Source organism: Miscanthus floridulus, chromosome 9 (assembly GCF_019320115.1).
Source record: "Miscanthus floridulus cultivar M001 chromosome 9, ASM1932011v1, whole genome shotgun sequence".
Classification (NCBI taxonomy): Eukaryota; Viridiplantae; Streptophyta; class Magnoliopsida; order Poales; family Poaceae; genus Miscanthus; species Miscanthus floridulus.
Window position 1 is genome coordinate 47,205,406 of NC_089588.1, and position 12,138 is coordinate 47,217,543.

The window sequence follows — 12,138 nt, forward strand, 5'->3', positions numbered from 1 at the left end:
GAAACTATTGGTTGCTCTGTATACCCACTATGTAGTTATCATATTTACATCGTTGTTCTCTCGTCCTGATTTCAGCTTGGACACGTTAAAGCTGTGTATCTAAATCCAGATCGTGCTGGTCCGCCTTTTGTTTGCTAACCATCTCCTCCCCCTCTTCCAGGGACCTCCGAACTCGTTGCATGTCGTTGCTACGATCCATGACACCTAGAGATTTAAAAACAAGAATAAGTGCCTTGCTACATTGAAACCCTTTTAAAACTACATCCAGTAGACTAAAAATCCATTGCAATAAAAAATTACTTAGGAAGACACTATATTAATTTGCTAATGCAGCTGGTGCTATAAAAAATTGCTCCGCACCCACACCTGAAGTAGCCAACAGTTGCAACCAGCAGTTGCAGCTCAACTGAAGAATCAATACATCTGAGTATTATATGTATAGCATCATTATTGCTTTGGAGCCCAACTGAAGAAGCAACATAGCAGAGCAGGGTGTTACTTTATCTGTATGGTACAGTAACATAGCCTATTACTTTTTTTTGAAAAAATTTAGATGATATTATACAATATTCTTTTCTCTGAAGTAGTAGAAAAGACATGTATTGTTTGAGTTGTTTTCGCAGTACACTATGGATTAGAGTAGTATGGTATGTGTTTATCTGAAATGAGTTTAGGTTTGCTCCTGCCTCTGCAGTGTATGGAATTCTGAATACTTAAATTGAAAGCAAAAGTGAAGAACATGTCAACTCACATGTTTCAAATTAGAGATATACTAGGCTGAGAACAACTGCATTTGCAACTGAAAACCTTGTCGATTTCCATCAACCAAACCAAAAAATACCTACATAAGAGATACACGAATGGCACAGGCGGATTGCTCACCTCGCTGCGAAGATCGTGGAGGCTTCTAGACGACGGTGATGCGGTGAAGGCGGAGATCAGCGGCGGCGGCGGGTACAGCTCTGGGCGGCGGCTATGGCGGTGCGCGGGCTAGGGCTAGGGCTCAGGGCGGCTCCTGTAGGGTTGAAAGGGGGCGGCGCGGTGCTCTGGGCCTAATCTTTATATGCACGGGCGCGGGGAACCTCGGGGGGGGGGGGTGCGAGGAAATCGGGCTGCGGTGGATTCGCCAGGTCGTTGCGGCGCAGCGGGGAAGAAGGGACCGGGTCGCTGACGCGTGCGCCCGGCCACGGTTGCTGGGCCTATCGGCCTGCGCGCGCACGCGATGAAGCTAGGAGGGGGAGCGGGCGGCGGCTGGGCCTGGCCATCACGAGGTCGTGGCCCAACTAAGCCACGTGAATACGGCAGTCATCCATCTGCATCCGGTTTAGTCCCACGTTGCTCGCTGAGCATCTAAGAACACAGCATAAAAGAACATGAGAAGTACTAGGGATTGAACTCCTAAACTATACAAACCTGCTCTCGCTCGTCACCTAGGCCAATTGGGCTGGCGCGGCCTGGTTGGGCTCCCTCCATGGTCGAGCCCGACCTAGCTGATGCTGGCCCATGGCAACAAATTTTTTTGCCACCATTTATTTTAATTTTTTTTATATCTACCGCTAGTGAGGCTATCACCATTCATATCCAAATTCTATGTATTGTATTTATTTTTCACCCTCCACAATCTTTTCCTCATCCATAATCCATGCTAATTGTTTTGAGTTACACTACTAATTGCTAATAAAAAGCTAGAACTTAAAAATAAGAAAAACTCGAGTTCACGTTAGATCCGAAAAAAATGCAGTAACGACGTCATGTTTCATAATCTAAGTTTTGGCAAATACTAAAATTGTTCAAACGTTGCATCATGCAACTGCGTAAGTGTACTTAGAAACAATTAAATATGTTAGATATTATAGGCTTGGCCCATTTATTTAATATCTCTATTAAACTCTATGGTCCGTACATGTGCATTAATGGTTTTATACCATATGGGAATTTAATCGAGAGGCGACTCTACTTAAATACTTGATCATTGATCGATCTATTTGAGAAGTAAAAGAGAATCACCTGGATGCCACACGCGCGCGCCGCCGCCGCCGCCGCCCGGCCCGAGCCCGTGGGCGAGGCGGGCGGGCGGCGGCGAGCGAGCGGACGGGCGGGCGAGGCCTTTATTTTTGAAACTCCGTTTCCGTTTCCTATGACGAATTGATTGGAGGTTTGAAACCCCGTTTCCGTTTCCTATGACGAATTGATTGGAGGTTAACTCCCGTGACCTCTGGCTCTCCGTCTCCGTCTCTCCCACCGCAGAAGGGAGGTGTGACCCCTCGGTGCCGTCGTCTTCTGGCCTCTGCCTATAAATCAAATCCTCCCCTCTCGGTTAGTTCCTCTTGGCGTAGTACACCACTTTCCAGCAGCGCAAGTTCTTCCCGTTCCATCTCCGGCGAGCACCAGAGATGGAAGAGTAGGCCTCCGGAACGCGTCTCCGTCGTGGGCTTCACCTGCTCGGGTGAAGACGGGCGATTACGTTTTTGGGGAGTGTCGGTGGTGGCACGACTACTCGCTAGTGAACCTGTAGCGGTGCTTCTTCACGGCGTCCTTTTCTGCACTGCATCGAGCGGGACGACTACAACAGCAAAGCACCACCATGGCTTTTCCTGGTGCGAGCGGCTCCGCCGCAGGGTATAATCTCCTTCACCCTTTACTGAGTTTCATTATCAATATCATGATGTTCCTAGGCAATACTGCTTTCATGTTCAACATGCTCTGTTTGATTGATTTGGATGATTATGCTAGTACTGGTTTTCTGGTTTCTTTTAATTTTGTGATTATCATGATCTTGATATTTGAGAACACATCTTTTATATTTGTGATCATGTCTGTGATGTTTCAGCTATGTAAAACAATGTTTCACATATATTTCGGCTCTATAATTTGTCTTATCATCATGTTAACATTTGTCATGAAGTGTTTCTGTCTTGTTATTCATGACTTCACTCTCCTTTTTATTGCATTATTTTTATGGATTAAAATAAATATGAAAATGCCTTATTGTTCAAGAATCCAAAAACGTAATTTCAGGCCATTTTCATCTGTTGGCTTTGCGGGCATGCTAAAGCCTACGCCGTTTGAGGGCACTCACTACAAGAGGTGGCGTGAGAAAGCCCTTCTGTGGTTGTCGGCCATGCGCTGTGGTCATGTGCTCAATGAGCAGCCTGCTACTGTGAGATCCGATGAGGATGAATAGGCTTGGGGACATGCTGAGACCATGTGCAAGGCTGCACTGTTGAGCATCATCAATGATTCTCTGGTTGATGCCTACATACCACTCCCGACTGGCAGAGCTGTGTGGGAAGCCCTTGAGGCCCGGTACGGTCTTTCCGACGCCGGCTCTGAGCTGTACATCATGGAGCAGTTCCATGACTACAAGATGGTTGATAACCGTCCTGTAGTTGAACAGGCTCATGAGATACAGGGACTGGTGAAGGAATTGGAGCTGTACGGCTGTCCTCTCCCTGACAGGTTCGTGGCAGGATGCATTATTGCTAAGCTGCCACCTTCCTGGACTGATTTTGCTACTACCTTGAAACACAAGAGGCAGCAGTTTAGCATTGCTGAACTTGTTGGCACTCTTGATGTTGAGGACAAGGCAAGAGCAAAGGATGTTAAGGGAAAGAGCAAGGGCGGGAATGGTGAGGCGACTACTAGTGCACATGTGGTGCAAAAGTTTCGTCCTAAGCCACAAAAGAAGAAGCCTCAGCAGGAGCTTAAGCAGAAATCCACTACCTTCTTCAAGAAAGGTAATAATAAGAAGATGGGATTAGACAAGGCAAAGATGAACTGCTTCACTTGTGGGAACACTGGGCACTTTTCTAGAGTGTCCTGAGGCTAAGTGGAAGCCCCCACCAAAGGCGAAGACAGTCAACACCATTGAGACTGATGCAGACGCTGCTGGGTATGGTAATTTATCTGCATTTACAGTTTGTTCCTCACCTGATTGGTGGGTTGATACAGGTGCAAATATACATGTGTGTGCTGATAAGTCCTTGTTTTCTTTTTACCAGGTCGGGAGGAGTGGAGCCTTGCTGATGGGGAATGGCGCGCGTGCTGGTGTTCATGGTGTTGGTACGGTGGATCTGAAGCTTACTTCGGGGAAGACCGTGCAACTCAAGAACGTGCATCATGTCCCCTCAATAAGGAAAAATCTTATTAGTGGCTCTCTGCTATGTCGAGATGGTTTTAAACTTGTGTTTGAGTCGAATAAATGTGTTATGTCGAAGTATGGAACCTTTGTTGGAAAAGGCTATGAGAGCGGAGGCTTGTTCCGCTTGTCTTTGGTTGATACTTTACCTCTTGCAGTGAATAATGTCGTTAATAACGTTAATGTTGAGATGAATGTTTGGCATTCTCGATTATGTCATGTTAACTTTGGTTGCATGTCCCGCTTAGCTGGTTTGAATTTAATTCCTAAATTTGACGTTGCCAAAAGCTCCAAATGTCATACATGCGTTGAGGCAAAACAACCTCGCAAGCCTCACAAGGCAGCTGTGGCGAGAGAGTTGGCACCACTTGAACTCATCCATTCCGATATTTGTGAAATGAACGGAATTTTGACAAAAGGTGGTAAGAGATACTTCATAACGTTCATAGATGATTGCACTCGATATTGCTATGTGTACCTAATTAAAACAAAAGATGAGGCATTACATTATTTTAAAACCTTTAAAGCTGAGGCTGAGAATCAACTTGAAAAGCATATCAAACGGTTGCGGTCCGATCGCGGGGGAGAATATTTCTCTAATGAATTTTCTGAGTTTTGCGCGGTGCACGGTATAATTCATGAGAGGACACCTCCATACTCACCACAATCCAATGAGATTGCTGAGAGAAAGAACCGCACTCTAACTGACTTGGTGAATGCCATGTTGGAGACAGCTGGTTTATCTAAGGAATGGTGGGGTGAGGCAATTTTAACTGCGAATCATGTCCTAAATAGAGTGCCCACAAAGAACAAAGAAATCACTCCATTTGAGGAATGGGAGAAAAAGAGGTTAAATATTTCTTATCTTCGCGTGTGGGGTTGTTTGGCCAAAGTGAACGTGCCAATAAACAAAAAGCGAAAGCTTGGACCAAAAACTGTAGATTGTGTTTTTCTAGGCTATGCCATTCATAGTGTGGGCTATCGGTTTTTAATAATAAATTCTAGTGCTCCTGATATGGCTGTTGGAACGGTCATGGAGTCTAGAGATGCCACGTTCTTTGAGAATGAATTTCCAATGAAAATAGGTGCATCTAGCATGTCTAGTCATGATCCTGTTCCTGAATTTCATGAATCGAATATACACGCTGATGATAACACCCATGAGCTTGAGCAAAATCCTGAGGAGGATGATAATACTGTCACTCGAAGGAGTAAGAGGCAAAGAGTTGCAAAATCCTTTGGAGAAGACTTTATTATATATCTCGTGGATGACACTCCCACAACAGTTTCTGAGGCATACTCCTCTCCTGATTCTGACATGTGGAAGGAGGCAGTGCAAAGTGAGATGGACTCCATTATGTCCAATGGGACGTGGGAAGTGGTTGACCGTCCATTTGGTTGCAAACCTGTGGGCTGCAAATGGGTGTTTAAAAAGAAGCTGAGGCCCGATGGTACAATTGAGAAGTACAAAGCTAGGCTTGTTGCTAAGGGTTATACACAGAAGGAAGGTGAAGATTACTTTGATACTTACTCACCTGTTGCTCGATTGACGACCATTCGTGTGTTGCTATCCCTGGCTGCCTCACATGGTCTTTTCATTCATCAGATGGATGTTAAGACAGCCTTCCTAAATGGAGAGCTTGAGGAAGAGATCTACATGGATCAGCCTGATGGGTTTATTGCAAATGGTCAAGAGGGTAAAGTTTGTAAGTTATTGAAGTCCCTGTACGGCCTAAAGCAAGCCCCAAAGCAGTGGCATGAGAAGTTTGATAAAACTTTAACATCAGCCGGCTTTGTTGTGAATGAAGCTGATAAATGTGTATATTATCGGTTTGGTGGTGGTGATGGTGTGATACTATGCCTATATGTGGATGATATATTAATATTTGGCAACAATCTAAATGTGATTAAAGAAGTAAAAGATTTTTTGTCGAGTAACTTTGAGATGAAAGACTTGGGAGAGGCTGATGTCATTCTTAACATTAAGCTTTCAAGGGAGGAAGGAAATGGTGGGGTAACTCTTATGCAGTCTCACTATGTGGAAAAGGTCTTGAACCGATTTGGGTACAGTGAGTGTACGCCTGCTCCTACTCCGTACGATCCAAGTGTTCATTTGAGGAAGAATCACAGAATTGCAAGAGACCAATTGAGATATTCACAGATAATTGGTTCTCTTATGTACCTAGCTAGCGCAACCAGGCCTGATATCTCGTTCGCTGTAAGCAAACTGAGCCGGTTTGTGTCAAATCCGGGAGATACTCACTGGAATGCTCTTGAGAGAGTGTTGCGCTATTTGAAAGGGACAATGAGTTACAGCATTCACTTTTCCGGGTATCCGAGGGTACTAGAGGGTTATTGTGATGCTAATTGGATTTCTGATGCGGATCAGCTATATGCCACGAGTGGATACGTGTTCTTACTTGGAGGTGGTGCTGTTTCTTCGAAGTCTTGCAAGCAGACTATCTTAACGAAGTCTACAATGGAAGCAGAACTGACCGCATTGGATACCGCTAGTGCTGAGGCAGAGTGGCTCTGTGATCTCCTGATGGATTTGCCGATTGTTGAGAAACCAATCCCGGCAATTTCCATGAACTGTGATAATCAAACTGTGATCACTAAGGTAAACAGTTCTAAGGATAACATGAAGTCCACAAAGCATGTGAAGAGACGTTTGAAGACTGTCAGAAAACTGAGAAACTCTGGAGTAATTGCATTGGACTATGTCCATACATCAAATAATCTAGCAGATCAATTCACTAAGGGTCTATCACGCAATGTGATAGAAGGTGCGTCGAGGGAACTGGGTTTGAGACCCACATAGAGCCATCAACAGTGGTAACCTATCCTATGTGATCGGAGATCCCGTGAATTAGGATGGCGAAACAAGCTGTTGATTGACTGAGGGAGAGACCCCTTAGATTATAGCTCAGTTCGTTGGAGATGCACCGTCTCTCCAATACTGTTAGGCAGGATGATTAAATTCTTAATGTGATCCGAGCGGCTTGGTATAGCGGGGATGTTGTCCTACAGAACATCCTATAAGGAACACACCTATATGAGCTCGATTGCTAGTCACAATCTATGAGATGTGGGTAATCTCTAGATGCTCATGAAAAGGCCTCGAAGTGTGACTTATATGCTTCAAAACAGAGGGAAGGCACTTGGCAGCCTAGTATCAGTTAAGAGGCTATGTGAAACTCATCTCGCACAAAACTGTCAATTCAAGGTTCTGTCCATTGTTCAGTTGTGGATGAGTGTAGCTAGCTTTCTAGATGGATGTTCAACTTAACAGTCTCTATCGAAACACTGGTATATAAAAGGAATGTGGTTCTGAGAACTTCAAACTGCGTACCCTAGAGTTTGGTGGGGATTGTTAGATATTATGGGCCTGGCCCATTTATTTAATATCTCTATTAAACTCTATGGTCCGTACATGTGCATTAATGGTTTTATACCATATGGGAATTTAATCGAGAGGCGACTCTACTTAAATACTTGATCATTGATCGATCTATTTGAGAAGTAAAAGAGAATCACCTGGATGCCACACGCGCGCGCGCGCGCCGCCGCCGCCGCCGCCCGGCCCGGCCCGAGCCCGTGCCCGTGCGCGTGGGCGTGGGCGTGGGCGTGGGCGTGGGCGTGGGCGTGGCGTGGCGTGGCGTGGCAGGCAGGCAGGCGGGCGGCGGCGGACGGGCGGGCGAGGCCTTTATTTTTGAAACTCCGTTTCCGTTTCCTATGACGAATTGATTGGAGGTTTGAAACCCCGTTTCCGTTTCCTGTGATGAATTGATTGGAGGTTAACTCCCGTGACCTCTGGCTCTCCGTCTCCGTCTCTCCCACCGCAGAAGGGAGGTGTGACCCCTCGGTGCCGTCGTCTTCTGGCCTCTGCCTATAAATCAAATCCTCCCCTCTCGGTTAGTTCCTCTTGGCGTAGTACACCACTTTCCAGCAGCGCAAGTTCTTCCCGTTCCATCTCCGGCGAGCACCAGAGATGGAAGAGTAGGCCTCCGGAACGCGTCTCCGTCGTGGGCTTCACCTGCTCGGGTGAAGACGGGCGATTACGTTTTTGGGGAGTGTCGGTGGTGGCACGACTACTCGCTGGTGAACCTGTAGCGGTGCTTCTTCACGGCGTCCTTTTCTGCACTGCATCGAGCGGGACGACTACAACAGCAAAGCACCACCATGGCTTTTCCTGGTGCGAGCGGCTCCGCCGCAGGGTATAATCTCCTTCACCCTTTACTGAGTTTCATTATCAATATCATGATGTTCCTAGGCAATACTGCTTTCATGTTCAACATGCTCTGTTTGATTGATTTGGATGATTATGCTAGTACTGGTTTTCTGGTTTCTTTTAATTTTGTGATTATCATGATCTTGATATTTGAGAACACATCTTTTATATTTGTGATCATGTCTGTGATGTTTCAGCTATGTAAAACAATGTTTCACATATATTTCGGCTCTATAATTTGTCTTATCATCATGTTAACATTTGTCATGAAGTGTTTCTGTCTTGTTATTCATGACTTCACTCTCCTTTTTATTGCATTATTTTTATGGATTAAAATAAATATGAAAATGCCTTATTGTTCAAGAAAATATACGTGTCTGCAACAACACAAAAGTACATTGATCGTCATCTTAAAAACAATTACTGCTATGATATACGTGTCTGCCTTGTACACCGGAGCAAGGAAACAACATGTGCACATGAAGAGGGGACCAAATCTGATTACAACCAAACTACACGTTAGTCAAACAAGAATCAAATGGGTTGGGGGGATTTTATCCACCTTGAATGGCTTGGTTGACATGACGTTGGCAACTGAAGTACTTGGGTGAGTCCGACAGGAGCTTGTAGAACAACTCCCGTTGGTGGACCAGCTTCCCCTCCCCCCAAGATCTTGTAGCACAGCTCCATGACCTTCCATACTATAATATCCAACAATAAACGGCTATTTTAGCAGCAGAAATCCTTCTCACACTAAATCCTTTCTCCTTACCATAGTTGTTATAAAATTGAAATCCTTCATTAACAAACATCTTCCTAATAATTTCATTGTACTCCAGCAAAGAAACAAGATCCGGCATTTCCTCCTGCATCAATCAACAACATTAAATAAATTAAAATTCCACGTAACAAATTAGAGAAATTGAGGAAAGACATGGCCGTAGCGGCCCAGCAGAAAGCCTCATGTCCATGTTAACATTTTCAATTCAAAAAAATATATACATAAGCATGCCACACCGAAATAGTTGCATCATCCTACAAGATATCTCATGCATAAATGTTGAAAGTTTTTTTTACTCTTTTGTATTGCAATTTATTTCGACACTGAACAGGTCCTTTGCCTACAAGCAATCATCAAGTACAGAAAAAGAAATGATCGATCCAGTCAACAACTCCATCACAGAGAGCGTCATCACAGTAGCAAGGTAAAACTTCCCAACCAAGCCTACACAAGAAAACTCAATGCAGCTTAAATAATCAAGGTCCAAGACTCAAGTCACAATACTAGTGCTGACTATAAACCAGTACAAATAGTAAGAAGGATAAAAAAATTACTGAAATCCCAACAAAGATTATATTATAAGCTTAGTTATCAGGTTGAATGGTTATGTCCAGCTCTTTCCATGATCACGAAGATGCATGTTATTTAACTAGTTATCTCCAGACTGGCATATAGGAACATGCTTTTGCTCTGCAATAAGACTGTATATATGCATTACTGCAATGCTTCCTACCAATCATTGGTATGTGTTCTTTAAAAATTAAATGGGAACTTCAGCGACAAACATCAAGACATCGAAGATGATAACCATTCCAAGTATAAGACTTAGAAACTGTAACATATATATCATCTTTTTCTTTTTATTCAGTTAAGAGCTGCACAAGGCATGGCACTGCCGCCTTCTGCCAACAACTGGAGTAATGTAAGAGATACTTTTAGAAGCTACCATACTGATAGCCTATTACTCTCTAACGATACTATTGTTCAAAGATGCTATTGTTCAAGATCTAGCTAAGCCAAAGACAACTTTATTCATCTTTCTACCAAGTTAACATCACACCTAACAACTGATAGGAACACATTAACAAATCATACATCAGGAAGCACTGCAGTAACCGTGACAATCAGGGAGAGGTAGGATCTCACACCTAGTGCGACGGCTTCTGTGACACCGGCGTGACCAGCGGTCCAACTCGGCGCTAGCGTTGTCCTCGGCCTTGTGCAGCGCGGCGTGCAGGAGGACGAGGACGAGGCTGATGAGCAGCCAGGCGTGCAGGAGGATGAGGACAAGGCCGATGTGCAGCGAGGAGAGGATATTCGCATTGGGCGAGCTCTCTACTAGGCCGCTCGCGTCAGCCGGGGGCGCCGGGGAGGAGGGAGGAGCGATGGGATCCCAGCAACGAGCACGGGCGAGGGCAGGCCTGCGGCGGCGGTGCCGCGCGAGGTACAAGGCAGGCCGCGCGATGGCGAGGGCGGCGGCGGCTAGAGGGAGGGAGAGAGCAGGGCAGCGGCGGCGGCTTTGGTGAGGGCGAGAGCGAGTTCGGCGTGGCGCTGGGGGCGGGTGCTGCGGCGGGGCAGGGCCACCAGCGACGGAGGCGACTACCACGGGCCTCGCGCTGGGGGCGGGGGCGGGGCAGGGCCGCCGGCGCGACGCCGTGCGAGGGCAGCTAGGGTGAGGTGTTTGCGGGATTGGGGATTTTGGCGTGGGGTGGGGTGGGTGAGTACGGCAAGGCCGTGCGGGATTCGAGTCTGGGGGAGGGGGGCGGGCGGGGTAGGAAGTGAGATGTGTGAAATGATCGTAATGCCCTTGGACAAATAAAATTAATAAAAATAGCTATTTTGGGTAGGCATCAGGAAGCGTCAGCAAGCGTTAGAAAGCATTTCCAACCATTGTAAAAGGGCTCGTACTTGTATATATGGACATGAGCCTGCGAGGGCATGCGAAATGGTGAATGAATTGCCTTGCAGTTTTGGAACTGCAGGGATATACGGGCCCAATGTCCACGTAACTTTTATCTTACTTCGCGTAGTGCCAAGGGATTCTCCTGACGAAATGCAAATGCTTACAACTACGAATTAAGTGAGTTAATTTCACTTTGATGGAACGGAAGTTAATCTCGGAGCACTTTGTTATTACGGCATGTTATAGTCAACTTCATTTTACCTTTAAAATGTTCCCTTTTGGTTGAATTCCAATGAAAATAAGCTTTGAGAACGCTTATTACGCAAACCAAATATTTCTTATACATTGCTTTACCTATTTTTCACTTCTTTCGGAACAAAAATCTCAGAAATGAAACAAACGTAGCAAGTAAAAGCCTCCACTAGGGAAAGAAAGATGAAGCGGAAAAGGTGCTAGAAAGTCATGATGTATTATCTGTAGTTTTTCTTGTGACTTGAAGGCTTAGATGGCCTGCTATTTTATCACATTATACGTACGCTCTTGTACTTCGACGTCCACTGTGTGTCAGTGTTGAAAAGTTGAGATCAGTTTGTCGATTCCTTGTACTGCATCCATTCTAAATTATAAGTTAATCGTGAGCTAGCTAGTTTTTAGCTCTAATCTATCCAAACAGAGGCTAATAAGTGACCTAATCCTTTATCTAAGCCTCTAACTAGGTATTACCCAAGTAAATAATCAGCAACAACTAATTTAAGTTATTTTAATTCTTAACGCACAAAAAAAAACTAATAATTAATCCTTACTTATCCAAACAGGCCATAGATCCAGCGGAGAGAATGTGTTATTAGGGCAATCGGATAACATTAACCTAGCGGTAGGCTTTGGTAATTGGTAGTTGTACACTTCTCCTAGTATACCAGTTTAGGAGTAGTCAGTAATTAAGAATTAATAAGAGTGTACCAAATAAGTTAATGCTAAAGAATGTGCTAGCTACTATAAAAATTTTGTAAGGTGAAGAATGTGAGTAAGGGTCGTCAACGATAATACAAATAGCTAGCTCATAGCACATTCTATTTAGTAAGAAA